Below are 9,520 nucleotides of genomic sequence, written 5' to 3' on the forward strand. Positions count from 1 at the left end.
TGAGTTGAGTTGAGTTGAGTTGAGTTGAGTTGAGTTGTGAGTGGTTTGAGTTGAGTTGAGTTGGAAGTTGAGTTGAGTTGAGTTCGAGTTGAGTTGAAGTCGGATGTTGAGGAGTATAGTCGAGTCGAGTCGAGTCGAGTCGAGTGCGAGTCGAGTCGAGTCGAGTCGAGTCGGATCAGAGTCGATGAAGTCGAGTCGATCGTTCGAGCCAGTCGAGTCGAGTCGGAGTCTGAGTCGATCAAGTCGAGTCGAGTCTTCGAAGTCTGGTCCGAGTCGACGCAGCGCTCCGCAGGGTGACGCAGCGCTCCGCAGGGTGACGCAGCGCTCCGCAGGGTGACGCAGCGCTCCGCAGCACTTCTTCCTGCAACAATAACAGAGCAACAACTTGCAGCAACTGACATTCTTCCTGCAACAAGAACAGAGAACCAAGTTGCAGCACCCAACATTCTTCCTGCGACAATAACAGAGAATCAAGTGTCAGCGACTGAGGTTCTTCCTGCAACAATAACAGAGCATCAAGTTGCAGCAACTGAGGTTCTTCCTGCAACAATAACAGAGCAACAACTTGCAGCAACTGACATTCTTCCTGCAACAACAGAGAACCAAGTTGCAGCGACTGACATTCTTCCTGCAACAATAACAGAGAACCAAGTTGCAGCGCCCAACGTTCTTCCTGCAACAATAACAGAGAATCAAGTTGCAGCGACTGAGGTTCTTCCTGCAACAATAACAGAGCATCAAGTTGCAGCGACAGAGGTTCTTCCTGTGACAATGGTTTACAATCCAAACAATTTTTTTCAATAAAGGTTTTTGTTTTTATTGACAACAAACTTGTACAAAACATAAAAAACAATCAATTCTTGCAATTTCTCACAATAATCTATAAATACAAAAGGCAATCAATGCAGTCAAATGGAGTCGAGTGGAAAGGAGTCAAGTGGAATGGAGTGGATTGGAGTCGAGTGGAATGGAGTCAAGTGGAATGGAGTCGAGTGGAGTGGAATGGAGTCGAGTGGAATGGAGTCGAGTGGAATGGAATGGAGTTGAGTCGAGTCGAGTGGAATGGAGTCGAGTCGTGTCGAGTGGAGTCGAGTCGAGTCAAGTGGAGTGGAATGGAGTCAAGTGGAGTGGAATGGAGTAAAGTGGAATGGAGTCGAGTCGAGTCGAATGGAGTCGAGTCGATTGGAATGGAGTCGAGTCGAGTGGATGGAGTCAAGTGGAGTGGAATGAGTCAAGTGGAGTGGAATGGAGTCAAGTGGAATGGAGTCGAGTGGAATGGAGTCGAGTCGAGTGGAATGGAGTCGAGTGGAGTCGAGTGGAATGGTGTCGAAACCAGACTGTGGCAACAATGACAAAACTCCTTGTGCAACATCCTCCAGAAAGGTCCGTGTTCACCTTTGAAACATTTATCAGCAGGTCAGTTAAAAATCCAGCCAGTCATGCTTAAGCAGGTGGTGTATTTTACCCAGACTACACTTTTATCAATGTTTATTTTTCCCATCTTGATAGAATCTAAAAGCACAGACGTTGGCACAAATGATGGTCTAGACTAAACAGTGTGTACTTTCATTTCTTACCCATTTTCAATTTGTCTTTGAAGGTTGTTAGGTCTTCATGGCAGAATGATTTCAATCTTCATGGAAGCTGAAGGTTTCTGCTTGAATATTTCTGATCTTCATTAGGTGTATCTGTTACCCAGTAATGCTTTGTAGCAGATGGTCTGGGGGAGAAAAATATCACAAAAAATGTGTTAAAGTATAGAAAGCTGAAAGCCACACACTAGTGCATATATATGAAGCATTGCATTTTATCCATGTGGAAATTCACCTGTGTGGGTTTTAAACATTTATGAGGATTTATACATTCACTTCAACTGGATATTTCATTTCTTTGTGTTTTCATGCAATGTCAGTGTATGCAACATGTCAGCAGCTCAACCTTTGACCATGATATAAACTAATGTGAGGACAGAGTCTACACAAAATAGATGCGACATTTTTAATCACCTCAGCTGTTGTGTCATGCAACATTGCAGGCATCTTGTAAGTATACCTCAAGAATGAAAGTGCCTTCATGCTTTATCTTGTTTTTAGCAGAAAGTGCATCAATAAATAACTGGTAACCCAGATGCAAGCACAGAAGCAGACAAACTGGTTTTAACAGAAAAAGGACTTTAAAATAAAAAAAAAAAAAAACCTATGGATACAAGCTAAGGATGAACTAGGAACAGTCAGGGAGGAAGGGCTGAAAGCTGACAAGCAAAATCTAATTAGGAAAACAGACAAGACTACAAAATTCAACAAAGACTCTAAACTCACAGAGGGTAAATTTAAGAAAGCCATAAATGAAGAACCTAAACTAAGCCATCAAAACTGAACACTTACAATGGGAAGAAACTCAGCTGAAGGGGTAGGCAGGAAACCCAAACAGGAACCGGCAGGGGTACAAGGGCAGCATCGTGTCCAAGAAGCTCTGGTGGTCACGAGTTGATGCAGGATGTGCGCATCCATGGTGGAGCAGGGAGTGAATGACAGAGCTGGCTTATATGCTGGGAGGTGGAATTGCAAACAGGTGACTGGTGTGAGCCAATTATGGCAGCTGATTCTCATTGCTGCAATCAGACTGCAGGCAGGTGGAACAGTCAGGGAGGAAGGGCTGAAAGCAGACAAGCAAAATCTAATTAGGAAAACGGACAAGACTACAAAATTCAACAAAGACTCTAAACTAACAACAGAGGGGAAATTTAAGAAAACCATAAATAAAAACCTAAACTAATCCATCAAAACTGGATACTTACAATAGGAAGAAACTCAGCTGAAGGGGTAGGTAGGAAACCCAAACAGGAACCAGCAGGGGTACAAGGGCAGCATCGTGTCCAAGAAGCTCTGGTGGTCACGAGTTGATGCAGGATGTGCGCATCCATGGTGGAGCAGGGAGTGAATGACAGAGCTGGCTTATATGCTGGGAGGTGGAATTGCAAACAGGTGACTGGTGTGAGCCAATTATGGCAGCTGATTCTCATTGCTGCAATCAGACTGCAGGCAGGTGGAACAGTCAGGGAGGAAGGGCTGAAAGCAGACAAGCAAAATCTAATTAGGAAAACGGACAAGACTACAAAATTCAACAAAGACTCTAAACTAACAACAGAGGGGAAATTTAAGAAAACCATAAATAAAAACCTAAACTAATCCATCAAAACTGGATACTTACAATAGGAAGAAACTCAGCTGAAGGGGTAGGTAGGAAACCCAAACAGGAACCGGCAGGGGTACAAGGGCAGCATCGTGTCCAAGAAGCTCTGGTGGTCACGAGTTGATGCAGGATGTGCGCATCCATGGTGGAGCAGGGAGTGAATGACAGAGCTGGCTTATATGCTGGGAGGTGGAATTGCAAACAGGTGACTGGTGTGAGCCAATTACTGGCAGCTGATTCTCATTGCTGCAATCAGACTGCAGGCAGGTGGAACAGTCAGGGAGGAAGGGCTGAAAGCAGACAAGCAAAATCTAATTAGGAAAACAGACAAGACTACAAAATTCAACAAAGACTCTAAACTAACAACAGAGGGGAAATTTAAGAAAACCATAAATGAATAACCTAAACTAATCCATCAAAACTGGATACTTACAATCGGAAGAAACTCAGCTGAAGGGGTAGGTAGGAAACCCAAACAGGAACCGGCAGGGGTACAAGGGCAGCAGTCGTGTCCAAGAAGCTCTGGTGGTCACGAGTTCGATGCAGGATGTGCGCATTCCATGGTGGAGCAGGGAGTGAATGACAGAGCTGGCTTATATGCTGGGAGGTGGAATTGCAAACAGGTGACTGGTGGTGAGCCAATTACGGCAGCTGATTCTCATTGCTGCAATCAGACTGCAGGCAGGTGGAACAGTCAGGGAGGAAGGGCTGAAAGCAGACAAGCAAAATCTGATTAGGAAAACAGACAAGACTACAAAATTCAACAAAGACTCTAAACTAACAACAGAGGGGAAATTTAAGAAAACCATAAATGAATAACCTAAACTAATCCATCAAAACTGGATACTTACAACGGGAAGAAACTCAGCTGAAGGGGTAGGTAGGAAACCCAAACAGGAACCGGCAGGGGTACAAGGGCAGAGTCGTGTCCAAGAAGCTCTGGTGGTCACGAGTCGACGCAGGATGTGCACGTCCATGGTGGAGCAGGGAGGGAATGACAGAGCTGGCTTATATGCTGGGAGGTGGAATTGCAAACAGGTGACTGGTGTGAGCCAATTACGGCAGCTGATTCTCATTGCTGCAATCAGACTGCAGGCAGGTGGAACAGTCAGGGAGGAAGGGCTGAAAGCAGACAAGCAAAATCTGATTAGGAAAACAGACAAGACTACAAAATTCAACAAAGACTCTAAACTAACAACAGAGGGGAAATTTAAGAAAACCATAAATGAATAACCTAAACTAATCCATCAAAACCGGATACTTACAACGGGAAGAAACTCAGCTGAAGGGGTAGGTAGGAAACCCAAACAGGAACCGGCAGGGGTACAAGGGCAGAGTCGTGTCCAAGAAGCTCTGGTGGTCACGAGTCGACGCAGGATATGCGACTCCATGGTGGAGCAGGGAGGGAATGACAGAGCTGGCTTATATGCTGGGAGGTGGAATTGCAAACAGGTGACTGGTGTGAGCCAATTACGGCAGCTGATTCTCATTGCTGCAATCAGACTGCAGGCAGGTGGAAGATTCAGGGAGGAAGGGCTGAAAGCAGACAAGCAAAATCTGATTAGGAAAACAGACAAGACTACAAAATTCAACAAAGACTCTAAACTAACAACAGAGGGGAAATTTAAGAAAACCATAAATGAATAACCTAAACTAATCCATCAAAACCGGATACTTACAACGGGAAGAAACTCAGCTGAAGGGGTAGGTAGGAAACCCATACAGGAACCGGCAGGGGTACAAGGGCAGAGTCGTGTCCAAGAAGCTCTGGTGGTCACGAGTCGACGCAGGATATGCAGCGTCCATGGTGGAGCAGGGAGGGAATGACAGAGCTGGCTTATATGCTGGGAGGTGGAATTGCAAACAGGTGACTGGTGTGAGCCAATTACGGCAGCTGATTCTCATTGCTGCAATCAGACTGCAGGCAGGTGGAAGATTCAGGGAGGAAGGGCTGAAAGCAGACAAGCAAAATCTGATTAGGAAAACAGACAAGACTACAAAATTCAACAAAGACTCTAAACTAACAACAGAGGGGAAATTTAAGAAAACCATAAATGAATAACCTAAACTAATCCATCAAAACCGGATACTTACAACGGGAAGAAACTCAGCTGAAGGGGTAGGTAGGAAACCCATACAGGAACCGGCAGGGGTACAAGGGCAGAGTCGTGTCCAAGAAGCTCTGGTGGTCACGAGTCGACGCAGGCATCTGCGCTCCATGGTGGAGCAGGGAGTGAATGACAGAGCTGGCTTATATGCTGGGAGGTGGAATTGCAAACAGGTGACTGGTGTGAGCCAATTACGGCAGCTGATTCTCATTGCTGCAATCAGACTGAAGGCAGGTGGAAGATTCAGGGAGGAAGGGCTGAAAGCAGACAAGCAAAATCTGATTAGGAAAACAGACAAGACTACAAAATTCAACAAAGACTCTAAACTAACAACAGAGGGGAAATTTAAGAAAACCATAAATGAATAACCTAAACTAATCCATCAAAACCGGATACTTACAACGGGAAGAAACTCAGCTGAAGGGGTAGGTAGGAAACCCATACAGGAACCGGCAGGGGTACAAGGGCAGAGTCGTGTCCAAGAAGCTCCGGTGGTCACGAGTTGATGCAGGCCATCAGAGCTCATGGTGGAGCAGAGAGTGAATGACAGAGCTGGCTTATATGCTGGGAGGTGGAATTGCAAACAGGTGACTGGTGTGAGCCAATTACGGCAGCTGATTCTCATTGCTGCAATCAGACTGCAGGCAGGTGGAAGATTCAGGAAGCAGAGAGACACAGTAGAAAGTTTTAATCACAGATTAAAGTGTGGCTAAATGCAAAGAAGAAAAAAAAACAGCAGGAGAAAAAGGTGAAACACTTAATCAGTCATTTACTATGGAAGTCTAAAAACAACAGAGTTAAAGCTTTATTAAACAGGATGATAAAACAAGGCTGAGTATTGAAAGACTTGATTTCATAGATTCAACTCTATAATCAGTCCTATCAGTTCTCAAATCTCTGACAATGTGGTTTCTTACTCATTTCATTAACAAAACAGAATGAATTAAGACTCCAATAACTCTTCATTAACAAATCTGAATGTCCCTTGAGCTACTTCCTCCCCATTTTAGACAGCAAAAAGCCTTTAAAAAAAAAAGAATCCTGAACATTGGACATGTTCTTAACACATTTTTAGTCTGACTCACCAAATGTGCTGTTGCAGGTAGGTGCCTGCCATTTCCAGCAGCATTTCATGTAATATTCTTTTCCCCTTTTGCTATTCGAGCGTTACTGTTTTCCCATTTACTTTGGAAAAAGCAACAATCACAGTGCTAGTCACCGTGCTGAAAATGGCAGGCAGGTCCGCTTGGTTCTTTCAGTGAATTAGCCATTTTAATGAAGGTGCTCACTTCTATATGCACAAATGTTCCACCAAAACAAATTCCCTCAGAGGTGATTTTGCAGGGACACCATTGCTGCATGCCTAATATGATTTTGACTGACAGGGGTAAAGACATACAAAGAAACCGGGACGTATTTCCACCCACAGCAGAATAGCAATAGGTGCACATAGACCGTTCTTCAATGCTGACACATTCATCCATCCATTCATTTCCCTCCACATAACCAGTTCCAGCAGGCTAAGCAGGTCATTCCATCTGCAATTCCATTTCAAGAGAATTTCTTGCTTTTGTTTTTCAGCCCTCCTTCAAGGACTGTTTTCTGGCTCAGCTCAGTCATTCTTACACAGTGAAAGGAAAATACATTATATTAAAATATACAAAAATACATCTATTAAATAGATGTAGAATACATTACTGATTACTCATCAGACGTTCTATTCAAAGTTGATGATAAAAATGCAGAAGAAGATTTTTTTTAACCCCTTTTTCTGGATTTAAAAACATATTCACACTGCTTCTGACCACCAATCTGTACAAACAGCAGCTCCATTCTCCTCTTTTTTATCTACTTCATTGCATGATTGCCATCTCGGTAACTTCAGAGCTGCCGTTAATCGCCACCCCACCGGCCTACACTGCTGAGTTTTCACGACTCTGCCTATCTTTGGTGGAAGTCAGCCGCCCACCCACTGCAGACACTCTTCATTAAGTCTCGCTGTATATGTACAGACAGATACCAGTTCTTCTTCAGCAACACTCATAGCTCTCAGGGCTATGCATTGCATTGCACCATGAATACAAACTACATTTGTGAACAAAGATTTACATAGACTTGCAAAGAACACGTATGTCATGGTGGTCCTGAGTTTCCAGTGACTCCCGTAACTCTGAATTTATTGTCATGGAATCATTAAAACACACTCTGTCACAAAAAACAATCATGCATGTTGTTTTTTCATCGATGACAGGTACTTTGGAAATATGACAAAATCCACTGCTTCAAAAAGAATGTGCAAACAGCAATGGTAATATTTGGTTAAACATCCCTTGGTCATTTTCACCTCAACTAGATGCTTTCAGTAGCCATCTCCAAGTTTCTGGCTGTGTCCTTGACCACCCATCTTGACAGAATCGGTGCAGTCCAACTAAATTTGTTGACTCACACAGACTTGTTTCTTCAGCACAGTCCACAGGTTCTCAATGGGGTTAAAGTCAGGAGTTAAAACCAGTCTAAAACCTTAATTCTTGCCTGATTTAACCATTCCTTTACCATGTTTTTGGTCATTGTCTTGTTGGATCACTTAACTCCATCCAAGACTCCTTCTGGCTGATGATTTGAGGTTTTCCCGAAGAATGTGGAGATAATCATCCACAAGAACCAACATGCACGAATGTTTTTTGGGACAAAGACACGTGTTTCGTTCATTCCAGCATAGAAAATTAAGAGCTATAGCAGTCACTGAAAATTCAAGATTGCCACAATATGCACGGTCTTTACAAGTGTATGTAAGCTTTTTTTCACTACTGTACATACTAACATCAGCATGATAACAAGCTTACCCTGACATTTCTCATGGTTGTTAGCGTGTCCCAGAAATGACAGATCATGTATTTTCTACATTTGTTTTTGATGGTTCAATACAGTGCCAGTTTGTATTCAGATTTAAATATTTTTGTCCTCATAATTTGCCATATTTTTGTCAAAACACTCAAAGTTCTTAACATATAAGTATTTGAGAAATTCACATTTTGCTTTGATAATGGAGCTACATGGAAGCTTAGGTTTGCCCAAGCTTATTTCATTCAGAGGCCAATTTTCCAAACTACTGTTGGCACAAAGAATCACCACAGTTTTTTGGAATCATCCTCTGGGAACCATAAATGCTTTTACAAAATTTCACTGGACAATCTATCCAATGGGATTTCAGACAAGACCAAAATGGAGCGACTGAAAGAGCAACATTTTAATCCATAGAATCATATTGAATGCATGGCTAAAAAACACAGACTACTGCCTGGACATCAGTGTAGATTAGTTTAAACCTAGAGATCGTGCTGTTATCTTTATATTCAAATGGAATCAGGAATTAAAACAATGCAAGAAATAGGCAGAAAAGCGTGAGAGCTGGATGTGTGTTTGACCAAGAGGAGTTTTAATAAGCTGAACAAAACATACTCCTACAACAGCCTTTTCATATTCAACCCAACACTTAACTGAATGGAAGACAGTTATCATGCACACTACTTCTGGCTCTAGGCTCATCTCACCAGAATACTTGTCACTCTTTGTTTGTATAGTACTCTTTTGTATGTTATGCCTTTTATCCTTCACCGCCAGTGTTTGCTAAATAATGAAAGGATATCATCTGTACGTTCTTGTTACATGTTGCCACATTGTGAATTGAATTATGAGTAATTATGTATTGTAAGTTATCATGAACACTTTTCTGCTCCTGACAGGGATCTTAAAATAGTAGAATGTATAACAGGGGTATATTATAGCAAAACAATAGACAGATGATGCAGCTGCGTTGTGTTTAACTGATGCCACATTAAAACAACAGCTCCAGGGCAAAGATGTCTCATTTAAATGAAATGCCTGTTGCCTTGACTCCTCAGATTGCGGACGTACAAACTGGGAAATGAGATGAGGCATCAAATTGTTCTGATCAACCTCCACAAAATCATTCAGCAAAATGTGAGTGCAGTCCATGTTGTTGGCAGCATGTAAACAGTAAGTTAATGCCCTGAATCGGTCCTGTAGCTTGCTACATTAGAATAGCATGCTAACATTTCTGTTATTCTAGCTCACTCCTTGTTTTTGTTAGTTTTTTGAATTACGTTAAGTATGTCCACGTCGCAAGGTCTGGATAGCTTTCAGCGCATGTGTTTTTTTCTGCCCACATTTTGGTGATTTCAGCCTCCAGGCTTCAGCCT

General features: G+C 42.8%; 1 long non-coding RNA gene across 1 annotated transcript; it reads right to left on the reverse strand.

Moving 5' to 3' along the window:
- Positions 1 to 274: 274 nt before the first annotated feature.
- Positions 275 to 3,406, reverse strand: LOC129348400 (uncharacterized). The gene is made up of 5 exons (XR_008600928.1): positions 3,211 to 3,406; positions 2,798 to 3,068; positions 2,385 to 2,655; positions 1,578 to 1,720; positions 275 to 361 (listed from the first exon to the last, which is right to left on the reverse strand). It is a non-coding gene; the product is annotated as an uncharacterized LOC129348400 (long non-coding RNA).
- Positions 3,407 to 9,520: the final 6,114 nt, after the last annotated feature.

The sequence above is a fragment of the Amphiprion ocellaris genome, unplaced genomic scaffold (assembly GCF_022539595.1).
Source record: "Amphiprion ocellaris isolate individual 3 ecotype Okinawa unplaced genomic scaffold, ASM2253959v1 Aocel_unscaffolded140, whole genome shotgun sequence".
NCBI lineage: Eukaryota > Metazoa > Chordata > Actinopteri > Pomacentridae > Amphiprion > Amphiprion ocellaris.